At 43.2% G+C, this 15,981-nt stretch overlaps 1 protein-coding gene across 4 annotated transcripts in view; it reads right to left on the reverse strand.

Moving 5' to 3' along the window:
• The window catches only part of LOC308285974 (histone H1-like), a gene marked incomplete at both ends in the record, with an annotated part of 402,459 nt that overhangs the window by 247,372 nt on the left and 139,106 nt on the right, over window positions 1-15,981 (reverse strand). The gene's annotated exons all lie outside the window — the stretch shown is intronic.

Here is a 15,981-nt window from a genome sequence, read left to right on the forward strand (position 1 = left end):
TCTCGCCCGAAGAGCGGGCGAATTGAATGGGCCAATCAGGGCTGTAGACTTGGGGCACGTTGTAGGCTGGTCCGGTCCCAGCCCCCCCTCCCAGCCCCCTCCCTTCAGAGCTCTTCTGCCCACGTGAGAGTCCCTAGTGGACTCTGATTGGTGCTCTTCTGCCCACGTGAGTCGCTAGTGGACTCTGATTGGTCCGGGAAAACTGTCATGGCGGAGTCAGCCGGATGCCCACTCGACTCGAATTCTTTTAATAAACTATACAATAGTGCCATTTCATTACGTTTTAATACCATTTTGCACTAAAGTAAACATGCAATCATATAATATGTTATGAGAAATAACGTATTTTTGCAATGTCACGCCATGTCGCCGCGTCGGGGGCTCTAAGCGTGTGTGTGTGTGTGTGTGTGTGTGTGTGTGTGTGTGTGTGTGTGTGTGTGACGTCAATAGGCTTTAGCCCGCCCCCCCCCCAGAAGTAGAATGTCTCCCCGAAGGATCAGACTCTTTCCCAAAATGAAGTGAAATGTACTGTGTGAAAAGTCTGACGCTTGCAGTCAGGCAAGGGAAAAGTGGGACTGTGTTACTAGGGCCCAAGGTGGAGGGGCCTGGAATTATTTTATACTTTAGCTATTGAAAAATAGCAGATATACAAGTGCCGCGCTGTGAGCTTGTAGATCTGCTATTTTTGAAAAGTCGTGAAAATATGTGCAAATCTTTGAATATATGTGTTTTTTAAGCAAACATTTGTAACTCAAATTTTGCTTCTGGGGTGTCCCTGGAACTAAATATCCGTGGCCAAATACATATCATGTTGGGAGTCCTTCACGTGAAAATGTTTGAGCACCACTGATTTGAAATATTATATCAAAGATTGCACAAATGTTCACAATCTTTCAAAAATAGCAGATCTACAAGCTCGCAGCTCGCACTCCGTGCCGCGCTGTGAGCTTGTATATCTGCTATTTTTCAATAGTTAAAGTACCCAGGGCCCAGAATTTGGTGCGACAACCCTGATAACAAGTGAAAGGGAGTGTCGCAGTGCAGTCACACAGTGTTTTGGCATCTTTTATTTCTCCATTATGCCCTTACAATGACAATGTGTCAGTGTTGGATTTGGAAGTGTTTGCTTCCATTTAAGGAGAGGCGATGACAATGGGACAATGGTCAGGTTAAAATCATTGTTGCCCATCACTTGAACGTGGAGATGACAACCACGTACTGTATGCACGCTAATGTAGCTGAAGCTGACAGCACACTAAGTATCAAATAATAATAATAATAACAACAAAATAATAAATTTACATTGACAATATGTAAACACATGACTAATCCAGCACGGCTGTCACTGGCGCTAATGATATTTATAAACCAGCTTCAACAGTTGATTGATAATTGACACGTACCATGTGGGTGACATCAAGTGGATGGCGGGGCCCAAAAATATCGAATTAAATACTCACTAGTCACTACTCACTAACATATCTCTCTACAGCTGAACAAAAAGAGCTTTGGTTTACACTGCAGGTGCCTGCCTTGTTGTTCCAAGCTTTCTTAATCACCGTCTCTGATGTGGACTAGAAAAACAGCTGTCTGTCCCATTTTAACCAACTATCCCTGCAGGTTCCATCTTCTATATGAAGTTCAAGAGGTCTGTGGGAGAGTTCAGTTGAAGGTTATTGTTACATCTTGTGGTATAGGCCTAAGCGTAAAACCTATATTTGTGTTCGGCTTCCTCCAGGTGTCTGTGTGTGTGCCTAGATTTGTTGTTGTTGTGTGTATTATGTAAGTGGACTAGAGAGAGAGAGAGAGAGAGAGAGAGAGAGAGAGAGAGAGAGAGAGAGAGAGAAAGTACTGTACATTTAACTTAAAGCTGCACTATAACTTCTCTCGTACCCCAGATTTGAACCCGTTTTCTATTTATTTGCATTTTGTTCATTTCAAATTTTTACCATTGAGCTAATAGAGCCTGCCTGTTCGCTCAGGGGATACATTGAATCTTGACCTTCAGGTCACAATTCAAGTCTAGGTGAGACATGACCTTTGACATCATCTAAATGTCTCAATAAATACTAAATACAACCAAATGTTATATTGTATTAACATAATCTACCATGCAGATTGGAGAAAATACAAATGTATTTGTTAAAGACGTCACATAGTGCTGCTTTAGGTAAAGTTAACAAGAAAAAAGCCCCCTGCGGGGGCCTGGCCCCTTTCCTATGTGAAAGTCCCCTGTACCCAGAGATGGATACAGTCCAGTGGGCAGCTAAGCAATACAAATTTAGGATAGCTCAACATTAAATATGCATTTTTTCCCCAAAATGCAGTAAAGTTAATGTTGGGTCATTTGGAAGGCCACTCACCACCAGCAGAGCAGTATCAATGTCTTCCAGTTTTACACACTGCCAATTCTCACTTTTTATATAATCCAATGGAAGAAAAAGGTTGTAGGCTAATACGATGACGAAGTCACAAGCTGGGATTCAACAGTCATGCAGTGCTGACTGTTCTCAGTCGGTCTGTTCTGTTCTATGCTATTCTCAGAGGAGGATCAGGGTCTGTTGTTGAGAAGGTGAACCTCTATTGGATTGACTCTCTCCTTAATCTGGCCGTTCTGTCATTGGCTGGTTTAGGCCAATGGATATGGTCAACAGGAGCCAATAAGGAATGAGCATAAGGAGGCCTCTTTCTCCAACAGGAAAAACAAAGGGGTCTACTGGAGTGAGAGAGATTGTACAGTATGTGTGTGTGTGTGTGTGTGTGTGTGTGTGTGTGTGTGTGTGTGTGTGTGTGTGTGTGTGTGTGTGTGTGTGTGTGTGTGTGTGTGTGTGTGTGTGTGTGTGTGTGTGCGTGCGTGCGTGCGTGTGTGCGTGCGTGAGAGGCGGCATAGCTCAGGGGTAGAGAAACCGTTATTAGAGCACGAAGGGTTCCCGAAGGGTTCCCTGTTCGAATACGGGCTCCCCCTGAGTTAATGTCGAAGAGTCCTTGAGCAAGACTCTGAACCCCTAGTTGCTCCCGGTGAGCAGGTTGGTGCCTTGCATGGTTTCCTATATAAATGCACCATTTACTGTGTGTGTGTGTGTGTGTGTGTGTGTGTGTGTGTGTGTGTGTGTGTGTGTGTGTGTGTGTGTGTGTGTGTGTGGCCTACTTGTGCGTAGTTGACCCAAATGTCCCCATAGGTATAGTAGGATTTGACTCAAGAAGAATTATCCTCATGATCTAGCTCTCAAATCATTTTTTTTCCCAAAAAAGTATACAGAAAGAGTTAAAATTGGGTTTTTATGTGGCCACACCCCCAGTTCATTAAGTATGCATGGATGTCATGGTGGGTGGTGACCCAGCTGAAGTTAGCCACACCCCACAGTGTTGGGTGAATGGTAATTAGGGGAGGAGTTGATTCTGTGATGTAAAAGTATCTGTTTTTTAACTGACACTTTTGACCACAAGGTGGCAGCCTCCAAGAGAAAACAAACAAATACCAAGAGAATAAATAATTACTCATAAAAACCACACCAGGGGGTCCAATGATGTACTTTCAACCTCCTAGACCAGGGGTCTTCAACGTTTTCAGGCCGGGGACCCCCAAACTGATGGGGAGATGGAGCAGGGACCCCCTACCACCTCGTATAGGGTGGGGGGGTCGGGGCTACGACATATTTTTTATTTTAAACATGTACAAGTTACAGCGAGCAGGGTGGGCCGTACCACTACCATTTCTAAACATACTACTTATTAACTGAGAACCAATGTCAATAATATCAACAATCTGTCAATTGCATAGTAGGCCTAATCATGTATTCAAGCTATTCAAAATGGATAGAATCATGATTTATTTTTTAACATGAATGTGAAAAATGAAAAAATAAATATAAAAAATAAAAAAAACATTTTTTGAAATCTTTTTTTTTTTTTGCAATAATTTCGCGGACCCCCTGCAGTACCTCCGCGGACCCCCTAGGGGTCGCGGACCCCCTGTTGAAGACCCCTGTCCTAGACACATGAAAAACTGAAAAAGTACAAAACTATGGCACCACCTCTAACTAGTTCACAGACAAATCGCCAAAAATCGCTGATGATTTTCTGATTTTTTTGGTATTTTTTTGACATTTTTAGAGCAAAAACTGACCTTTCTAGCTTCATTTCAGTCTAAAGAATGATTTTGCGATGGAAATGACATCATCGATGACGTAACCCGGAAATCGTTTGCCGTTCGCCCGGACCGGCCCCTAATGGCGGCGCCCATAGGCGGCCATTATGGTCCAGGCTGGTCCAGCCCATGGTCCAGCCTGGAAGACCTAATCGTTGGGCACTCTCTAGTGGTATAGTACGTGTACTACAGTCTGCAATCATAATTATGCCTGCTGGGTTTCTGTACTCATAACTTGGAAATTAATAATATTCCTGGCAGTATAGGCGCACAAGCATATTGTAAATGGCTGTGTATGTGTTAAGCCTCTCCAATTGGTCCAAAATGCCACCACATGATTGGTTTTCAACCAGCCAAATGTCTCACATGTCTCCCACCTTCTCCGCTCCCTCCACTGGCTCCATGCTGCTCGCAGAGTACAAAACACTGATGCTGAGGTATGGAGCCTCCATACCTCCAAAGCTTGATCCATCCCTACAATCCCACCATTCACTCAGGTCAGCCAACACAGGGATGCTGACAAAACCCTCTCTAAAAAAAAAACAGGACAACGATCCACTTGTCCTAGACTCTTCACCCTCCTGGCCCCCAAACTGTGGAATAAACTCCCTTTTGCACTCAGAACGACAGACTCACTCCCTAGCTTCCACCGTGGTTTGAATGCTCACCTCTTCAGACTCCACCTCGGCCCATAGCACTTACCGTAGCACTTGCCTGATGTATTGGTTATTGTAAGTCACGTCTGCTAAATGGCTAAATTGTAGATTGTATAGTAACACAGAACAAACATGTAGGCCAGGGGTAGCCTAGTAAACTTGACTCCTCCCATCTTGAAGGCAGGAAGAGGCTGGTTTACGAGGCTATGCCAGGGGTGGGCAACTTTGAGGATGGCTAGGGCCACTATAATTCCACCTTCACTCCAGAGGGCCACATTGCATATTGCTACGTCCTACTTTGTCATTCTAGTATCTCATACAAAAGAGGCAAAAATAGCAGATCTACAAGCTCAAGAGCTTGTAGATCGGCTATTTTTGCTTGTTTTTAATTGAAATTCTGATTTTATTTTTATTTTTTAATTGGAATCCTGAAATGTAACATTTTGATTGAATTTCATACACATTTAGTTATATACTCATGTTAACTTTATGAACCTAAATACAAATACATTAGACATAAAAAAAAAATACATTTTAATACTACTATACTAGTCATTAAGCTACTAATATAGACTGACGGAATTAAAGCAGCTGAAATCAATAATCAGTATTCCGGTATTAACCTGCAGGCAGCATTAAGTGAAGGTGGGGGCCGCATGTGGCCCCCGGGCCGCCAGTTGCCCATGTATGATGTAGGCGAATGCGTGTGCGTGTGTGTCTGTGTGCGTGCATGCATATTTGCACGTGTGTGCTTGTGCGTGCGTGTGTGTGTGTGCACATGTGTGGGTGTAAAAGGGAGAATGGTCAAATCTCAACATAATGCTAGATAATCACACAAAACAAAGAGTCAGGAAAGCTCTCAGCCACAGAGTGGGGATAATGAAGGTTTAAACCTGCTAAAGTACAACACACAGCAGATGCTGCTCTCTGTGAGATAAACCAGACACAGTTACACTATGAACAGTACAGTACAGCAATGGGCTGTGCACTATACGGTACAGCACAGTCCCCATGTCCTTTTTTCATTTGCAATCTGTTAACTGGCACACTGTTTGGAGCAGCATTCACTCGACTGGAGTTGTCAAAATGGTGTTGTATAATTATAGTGTAGTATTGAGATTAGATTGAAACTGGTGGGAGATGTGTCCCTAGCGGCCTGTGTGTGTGTGTGTGTGTGTGTGTGTGTGTGTGTGTGCGCATGCCTGAGTGTGTGTCATGGTAAAGAGGATTAAATCGCTCTCAGCTGAGTAAACAGAGGCCATGAGAAGATTGTCCCGGCTGTCTCTCACACACACACACACACACACACACACACACACACACACACACACACACACACACACACACACACACACACACACACACACACACACACACACACACACACACACACACACACACACACACACACACACACACACACACACACACACACACACACACACACACATGCGTAAAAGCTTGGCAATTCTCTCTTTTTCCGTTTCCTTTTTTATCTGGATTTTTTTTATTACATTTTTCTCTCTCTCTCTCTTTTTTTAGATTAAAAAAATAAATAAAATAGAGTGATATTTACTCCAACGACCCATAAAACCGTATTGCAACCCTACAATAGGTGTGGAAAGTGAACCTATGCTGTGTAGCGGTGTTATAGCCTACTGACTGACTGAGGCTTTAGCCTGTGGATTATGTTATCAAGAGATATCACATTATGTAAGTTGTATTATGTATGCTGTAGGCGAGAGACAGATGCCAGCCACCACTACCAACACTATAGTACAGTATACCTGCCTACTAGCCTGCGTGTGAGTGTGTGTGTGTGTGTGTGTGTGTGTGTGTGTGTGTGTGTGTGTGTGTGTGTGTGTGTGTGTGTGTGTGTGTGTGTGTGTGTGTGTAGCCTCGCGTAGCCAGGCTTACTCATCTGCGAAGAGAAAAGCCTGGTTACGACCATAGGCTGAAACGGCATGAAACGGTGATACTTCCGCCGGGAGAATTTCACCGGAAGACTGGAACGCATGGCGTAACTTCCGTTAAAGACCCAATGAAATGACTATTTGGGGTATTGTATTTTGAAGTTTCAGTTTGAAAAGGAAGCCTGTGTGTTTGATCCGAGGGGACCAGCCCTTCAGGCGATGGGATTTAAAATCTGAGTAATGGGAAACAAACAGGTGAATGTAATCAAAGGTTCATTTATATTCAAAAACTCTATCTATCATGTCATCACTTTTTGAATTTCTGTTCACAGGAAGTAATTAAGAATGGCCTATTTAGGGACCTTTGATATAAATATACACAAAAAATGTTTATTTTCTATTTTTGGGCATCTAGTGTTAGGTATGGCCATATTATCACTACAGATATGCTCTAAAAGTGTGAAAAACATGTTTTTGATTTCACCCCGTCATAACCGCAGCACTTCCGCCACTTCCGGTGTCTGCAGGTTCATGCCATTTACATCGCCTATTGTGGCCAGTGTGGGGTGTGTGTGTGTGTGTGTGTGTGTGTGTGTGTGTGTGTGTGTGTGTGTGTGTGTGTGTGTGTGTCCACAAGTATAGTAGAACTTGAGAAATAGACATTAGTGGGGAGGACCGTTTTCCTGGTCTTCATGAGAGAAATGATTCTTCTATAGTTAGTAAATATGTACAACGTAAACAAGTACACGTTGTTTACACTGTCCACTGTAAATATATGTTTGCACTGGACGGTACCTCTTCTAATCTACAATGTACCGCGTATACACTAGGTAGCTTTACGCACTACAATGGGTGTCTCTCAAACTTGCATGACCCCAAATGTACAGTATACTGTATGTACTGTCTGTATTTACTGTAGACACCCATCAGAAAATATAGTGTGCCCAGGGACCTTTTGTGTAATATTATGTGAGGTTAAAATGTTCCCAAATCCCCAAAACAAACAGATACAACTACTGCTCAGCCTAGAAAGCCCATGGCCCACTTGATTCCAACACACTTGGCTAGTTTGGGATGGCCCAGGTCAGAAGACAGTGTTAAGTAACTATCAATGGGATTGGTATTTAAACACACTCAGAGGGACAGTTCCCACCTATCTGTAGCACAAACGGGGACATATTGACATCACACATTGAAGGATGTGAATCACTGGCTTCTTGAATGGCCTGAAAAAGCATCAGTCAGAAAATTACAAGTTGTGATAGCTATTAAATCCCATTGAAATGAGGAGTCAAACTGCCAATGTTTCCCATTAGCGGGGCTGTTAAGGAGAACAATACTTCAGTTCTGGAAAGAAGCACCACAATTTTACAGAGTGTACCTCTTGGGTCATTCTTTAGAAAAATCACATTAGACACTTAATTTTCAAAATGTCCGCCAGTTTTAAAGATGGCCGCCTTTTCGGATATGTTTTACAGTACGCCAGCCAGTTAATATCGAATTTTCATAATATTAGAGTTGTTTTGTAGGTTTTAAAACATCCTGAGTTCATTTATTACACTTTTAAAGCAAGCAGCCAGAATAACCTTTCTGACTTTTGGTTGGGGTCTTTCCTCACCTGGGACCCCCCAGACAGACCCCTGAGCCTATTTCAGTAATCGCTCTGCTCCTGCACCAGAACAATGTTAAATTAGATCTGAAATATGCTCTGAAATAAAAAATGACTAGTAGCAAATAACAGAGGTCTTCCACGGGGGGTCCGGGACCCCTGGGGGGGTCCTCAGAGCTATTACAGGGGGCCTGCCAAATCTCGTTGAGATCTTTTTTTTTTTCTTTTTTTTTTTACATTTGAAACTTTGAATGTTTTTATGTATCCTGGTTTTATGTATTGTACTTTGATGGTTTATTAGTATTCTCAGTATTATTTCTAATGTTTTTTGTGTTAAAACAGTTATGGTTGACAGCTGTTACTGCAGGGATTGCAATAATGAAGGTATTGCAACTTTTCACTTTGGGTGCAGAACAACATTTCCATTTATTGCACTGCACTCACACTGACAACACATACATACACACACACACACACACACACACACACACACACACACACACACACACACACACACACACACACACACACACACACACACACACACACACACACACACACACACACACACACACACACATTTTAACCATTTATTTATGTCCACACAAAGGAGATGCATACAAGGACACAAATAGTATAGGTGCAGTAGAGTAACATTTACAAAATCATGGCATTATGTCTTCATGATACAATAGCAAGGCACTTGGTACTCTACGGGTATAAGTAACAGCGTCTCCGCCATATGTGGCGGCTGCCGATTATAGCGGAGACGGAACAATACTTTGCCAGCCTTTTTGCCTCTTTTTTAGGCACTCCAAGTTGTTGAAACCCTCTAACAACCAGCCTGTGGGTATGTCCTAGGCTGCCAAATATGAAAACAAATAGTCTGCACCTGTACCCCAGCTCTGAGATCGTATTTAGGAGAGGTTGGTATTTAATGACCTTGGTCATGAAAGCTTCCTCTAGGCTAGGGTCAAAGGTGCAGGCCATCTCCAATACAGACACTTCCCTGGACTCTTCATCAACCACAACAACATCTGGTGTATTAGCTGTCAAAGATGCAAACATTTCCAAGTTATCACAGAGATGAAACATGGATGGAATGACACGGGAATGTTTGTACACACACACACACACACACACACACACACACACACACACACACACACACACACACACACACACACACACACACACACACACACACACACACACACACACACACACACACACACACACACACACACACACACACACACACCTCTTTGTTATTGTCACCCCAAAACCCTCACCTTATCCTCTTATAGAGCCCATGGTTAATTACGCCCAAAGAGATTCACTACACTACAGTAATTTCAGACATGCAGGATATATTCGTCTTCATCATCATCATCATCTTCAATGTCCAACCTAATAGTGTTGACACAGTCTCCACCATAGCATAGAGTGAAAGGCAGGTTATTTGAGCAGCTGCACCGTCCCTTACAACCTGCTTTGCAGACACATTTGATGGGCTCAAGTACTGCCTTTGGAGCAGGGAGAGCAAGAAAACTGAAACCTGGAATATACCCTCCACTCTCTGAATTCCATCTATTTTCTTCGATTGGTGGAAGCACAGGGAAATTTGTCAGGTATGATTTATCCTGCATTGTGACGGAGTTGGCACGGAGGTAATGTGGTAGCAGTGCAGCACGAGTTGGAGGTAGCATCTCACCCTCCAAGTTATTTGACAGAAATAGTTCCCATCTGAGTAATCCCAGGGTTGTTGGACCTTTTGAACTGTAAACATGGCATGCAAAATGTTCGGACTGCAATGTTGATGGAAGCTCACAATTTATAAGCTCAGGAGGAATGGCCAATGACCTTGCCAAGGTCCTTGAAGCGGTTAGTGGCTTGGTCATCATCATCATCATCATCATCATCATCAAGTAGGCATTGACCCATGTCTTTTTGGTGATTCCAACAAATGTTCTTCCCCAGTCAACACCTGAAAAACGCAAAGGAACCCTTGACATTTGTAACATCAACTTGAACTCACTCGAATATATCAATTTCCTTTTTTTGTACCGGAGGCAAGGACTTGATAAGGAATCGGGGTATCAGCCTCTTCATGTGTTTGCACTTCCTCAAAATCATGTCCCTTGATGAAGGTATCGTATTATGATGCCTACTTCGTCATACCTGACAAATTGCCCTGAGCTTCCATCAATTGAAAAAATAGATGGAATTCAGAGAGTGGAGGGTATGTTCCAGTCAGGTTTCTTGCCATCCCTGCTGCAAAGGCAAAGCTCATCAAATGTGTTTGCAAAGCAGGTTACAAGGGACGGTGCAGCTGCTCAAACAATAACCTGCCTTGCACTCTCCTCCCTGCAAATGATATAGTGGAAACTGTCAACATTATTAGGGAGGACATGTATAGTAGTGAATTTCTTTGGGTACAATTGACCGTGAGCTCTTTAAGAGGATAGGGTGCGGGTTTTGGGGTGACGATAACAAAGAGGTGTGTGTGTTGTGTTGTCAGTGTTAGTGCAATGCAATAAATGGACATGTTAGACTGTGCGCCCAAAGTGAGAAGTTGCAATACCTTAATTCTTGCAATACCTGTGAACCTGTCTGTCTAACACACACATGTTATAAATCATACTGAGAATACTAATAAAAACAGTTTCAAATGTAAAAATATATATACATATAAAAAAAAGGAACTTCCCCATCAAGATTCGGCAGGCCTCCTGTAGTAACTCTGAGGACCCCCTAGGGGTCCGGGACCCCTGTGGAAGACCCCTGGGTATTTGCTACTACTCATTTTTGCTTTCAGAGCCCAGTTACAACAACTTTAATGCTTCAGTTATGATCTAATTTAACATTGCTCTGGAGCAGGAGCAAAGCGACTACTCAGATAAGCTCAGGGGTCTGTTTGGGGGGTCCCAGGTGAGGAAAGACCCAACCAAAAGTCAGAAAAGTTATTCTGGCTGCTTTAAAAGAGTAATAAATGAACTCACGATGTTTTAAAACCTACAAAACAACTCTAATATTATGAAAATCGGACATTAACTGGCTGGCGTACTGTTCAGAGGCAGCCATCTTGGAAACATGGCAGCCATTTTGATTTTTCAGTGTCTAACGTGTTTTATCATAGGAACAACCCCTAAGGAGTACTTGTGAAAAGTTTTAGGTTTCTTTCCACTTGTGAAGTATTTTAGTGCAAAAATGCATTTACCTGCCCCGCTACATTTCCCCCCTCCTCTACAAATATAGCCATTTATATTTGTTGATGTCATGTAGCTGCATGCGGTTTACACTTTCAACAAATAAAGTGTTCAATCGAATCTATCAAAGAATACTGCAGCTGCTGCTGGCAGTGTGTCCTCAATGAACCCATGGCTCCTGCCATCGTAGCGCTACACCGTCTCACTGAGTCTGCGGCTTTTCATGGAAATCCACTGCCTTCTTACTCTGATTAAAGTCAGTTCTGTGCCAACAGATCCGAATAACTCAGCCGATACTCAGGGACTCACTTGCTATATAGATGCAGTCTATAGAATCTGTTGACACTTAAGAGGACTAAAGACTTTAGGAAAAAAACAAACACACACACACACACACACACACACACACACACACACACACACACACACACACACACACACACACACACACACACACACACACACATATATATATATATATATATATATATATATATATATATATATATATTATGTATATAATTATCATTATATCATCACTATAGTTCTGGGAAAACTTTATTCTGGATAAACTTTTCCGCCACCAATGGAAATTGATGGAAACCAGATTTATTAGAGTTGCAATTGGAATCCAATGGGGGAAAGGTGCAATTGGAATCCAATGGGGGAAAGGTGCTATTGGAATTTAATGGGGGAAAAGTGCTATTGGGATTCAATGGGGAGTGGTGCTAGCTCAAGGATTGGTCTGGCTTCACATGGCAGTTAGCTTGCTGCAGAATATAGTCACGGCAACCACACTTGCAATTTCCAAATACATCTTTCTAGTTAATATTATTAGTGGTTCTCAAACGCTTCCATGTGAAGGACCCCCATCTTTGAAAGCCCCCCCCCCCCCCTCCCCCCAAATTTGAAAGCCCCCCTCCCCAACAAAAAATGCTGATCTACAACAATGGCACATTGTGAGCTTGTATATCTACAATTTTGTTTTGAAATAGCCTAAGAATAAAATGGGTGGTTAAAATTGTCTTGATGCTATAGGCTGATGACACATTTCGCTTGGGACCCCCTCAACGACCTGTTGACCCCACTCTTAAATTGAGAACCAGGTGACACAGTCATTACCAGTAAGACTCCCTAATCGGGAGATAAGCGACCGTAGGTCGCTTATCTCCACAAATAGGGCAAAAATTTGTTTTTCCAAAATCTTCCTGATCCATGTTGATGACATGAGTGTAGACATGCTGTGTAGTGATTTTCGTGATTTTAGGGCAAAATCTGTAGGAGCAGTGTCCAAAAATGTGTTTGTAAAAATCGGCCTGAAGGTGGCGCTATATGGGACAGATTCATGGTGATGGGATCAGTGTAGACATGCTGTGTAGCGATTTGTGTGATTTTAGGGCAAAAACTGTAGGAGCAGTGTCCAAAAATGTGTTTTAAAAATCGGCCTCATGGTGGCGCTAGAAGAGGGCCATGTGAGAAATGAGGGGTGGGGTGTCCGCGTTGCCTTGGTGGACGAATAGGTACCGGCCCCGGCTCTCCCGGACCCTCCTAGCCCGAGTTACGGCATTTTATGTGAGCTGCAGTGGAGGGGGTCCTCCACTGGGGGCGCCACCACTTTTGCATCCGTTCTGGAGCAGCAGGAGTCGGTGGTCCCCGGGAATTCCCTGTGAGCAGCCCCGTTGGGGTGGTCATTTGGTCATTTTTGCACATTTGGTCATTTTTTACATCTGGGGGTCCCCCAGGGACCTGGGGGTCCCTGGAGCTCCGGGGGTCCTTGGAGGTTGTAGTTTGGCAGGCAAGGAGCGTGTGTGCAAAATTTGGCATGGATGGGGGCAACGGTTGCGGAGATATGAGCAGGGCAATAGTGTGACGTGTGAGGTGTGACAGACAGACGGACAGACAGACAGACAGACAGACAGACAGACAGACTGACAGTTTGTGCAGGTTTTGATAGTAAATGCGACCTACGGTCGCAATTAGGCCTATTATTATTACCCTTATTATTATTATACCTCCTATATTCTGTGAGCAAGAATCAGATAATAGAGTTTGTAATCCACTATCTACAGTTACACTTCAGTCAGGAACGAGGTGTCTTCACTCTCCAGTTATCTAATCTGTCTCATACATTATTCATCTCCACAGCTTATGTTTCTGACTGTGACGGCATGCTCTCATTCGCAATCCCACACTCACCATTGCTGTATAAAAAAATTAAATAAAAACATACATAATATCCTCTCTATCAGTCTGTTTTTAATCTATCAAATATGACTATAATAGCCTAGGCATATAGCCTGGGTTAGGAGCCTATATGATGCCACGTTTAATAACATTCTCCATGTAATGTTTCGTTTACACCACAGAACGGCTGGTGAGAGAGAGAGTGTGTGTGTGTGTGTGTGTGTGTGTGTGTGTGTGTGTGTGTGTGCGCGCGCGCGCGCGCGTGCGACCCGTGCGTGTGTGTGCTTCTATTCTATCCCCCACCACCACCTCCTCCACCACCGGAACCACCAACAACTATGCGATTAATCGGCCATAATAGATCGATCACCGTAAGATTAATAGGTCTATTATAGGCTATACTGGTTCTCAATGTCGGCTCCATGCAGGGTTCCACCATGGGGGTCCAAAAGGACCCTTTGCGGGTCTGTAGCTCCTTTCGGAACCCTCGCTCCACTGCTACGCAGCTCCGGAGCTGCGTAGTAGTGGAGTGAGGGGTTCCGAAAGGAGCTAGCGGGTCTGTAACTCTGAGTGTCCACATGGTCATCATGGAACCAAATGGACCCTCGTAAACGGGTGTGCACTGTGCACGGATTAAGTTAAATTAACACTGAGGATTTCACAGCCTAGGGTAGATCGGGGTCTCAGTCAGAGAGATTAAACACGATACACGGTATCGAAATGGGGGTCCGTGTGGTGTGGCCTCGTGCACCGCATCAACAATGTTTGAGAATCACTGCGTTATAAATCAATAGTTTTGTTTTAATGTGAAGCGAATGCCTACTCACCGGTGTCGCCTGGTTGCAGGTCCAGCTGCAGGGACAGCCCTGGTACCGCACTCCTCTCCTCCATCTCCACGGCTCTCTGTGATCCACCAATGTCCTTCTGTTCGCTCAGTCAATGTGACTCAGTCAGTCCGGTGCACAAACCAAGCTTCTCTTCGCGTCAACATCAGTTACATTTTACACGCGTTGTCATCTCAAAATGCTCCCGATTATTACCGTATATACAGTGTCAGTCACTGTGACTACATTGTTGTAAATAGAGATATAACAGCGCGCACTGTGTGTCCGTCCGTCACATCCAAGAAGGTAGGCTAGTGGTTGTCGGCGTGTAATTTGCATCTCCGCGGTGCGTCACTCAGACTGGTAAAGGCTTTGCATTTAGAGCCGCGACTACAGCACCACCGTGTGGTTGATGTTAAGGGTAGCTGCAGGGTAGGGCAACAGATAAAATGCTGGGTGTGGGAATTTGGCAGTCTCAAACCAAATCTGTTTATGTCAGGAGCAACTAAGAGGTCACCTAAAATAGAAATACTTTATATCATCAATATAGGTCTACATTTAACAACCATTTCCAGTAGAGTAAACTTACAGAGCATTGCAAATAGGCCTATCTATATCTGGTCTTGAATGCTAGAGTACAGTACATTGTACACTACATTTAGAGGCCAATAGTGTACTCAAAGTTCCTTCCTAAAGGGCCATTGATACTGAGAACTATATACAAAATATAGTTTTAAAATTCTTCTGTCAAGTGGATGGCAGTGTTCACATGAACTACTGTATATAATTACAATGGTGAAAGGTATTAGGCCTAGTTAGTTATCATGGACAGTGGGAATGGCATTTAGACTACAATAGAAAGAAGTAACACTTTTTGTTGTATCATTTTAGCATTATTGTTCTCCACTGGTGTAGTAATAATCACTGGGCAATAGGCTCTACGCACAGCAGCCATATAGAGGGTATGCATGTGACATCATCATTATACCCGAAGTTATGCAGGAACACCTACGGAGTAGCAAATAACTATTTTTGGCCTTGATAGACCATACATCAAAACAGAAAAGTTCTGATTGCATTAAACAATGTTAAACGTTAATTCACTTTGCTACTCGATTTGCCATTCACTTTATGTATGCGCATACCCTCTATTGGAAAGAAATTGTGCCTCTATCTTAGGTCTTGCCAGTGATATTAATGAAGGCTGGGTCTCACTGGAAACACTACTACACGGTACACCTTGATATTAAACAACATTTTTGATAACCACTGTGCTACACTAAATGGAACAGGACCTTAACAATAAAGTATCATTGTTGGCAAGACCTGTGAAAGAAGGAAGGAATTTCTGTCCAATATGTCTACCGGTATAGTCGCCTTCTCAAAACGTCACGTGAAGTCATTTCCATGTACTGTAGTAATTTTATGAACAAAGAAAC

Source organism: Nannobrachium achirus (genome assembly GCF_963921795.1).
Source record: "Nannobrachium achirus genome assembly, chromosome: 5".
In the NCBI taxonomy this organism is placed as follows: domain Eukaryota; kingdom Metazoa; phylum Chordata; class Actinopteri; order Myctophiformes; family Myctophidae; genus Nannobrachium; species Nannobrachium achirus.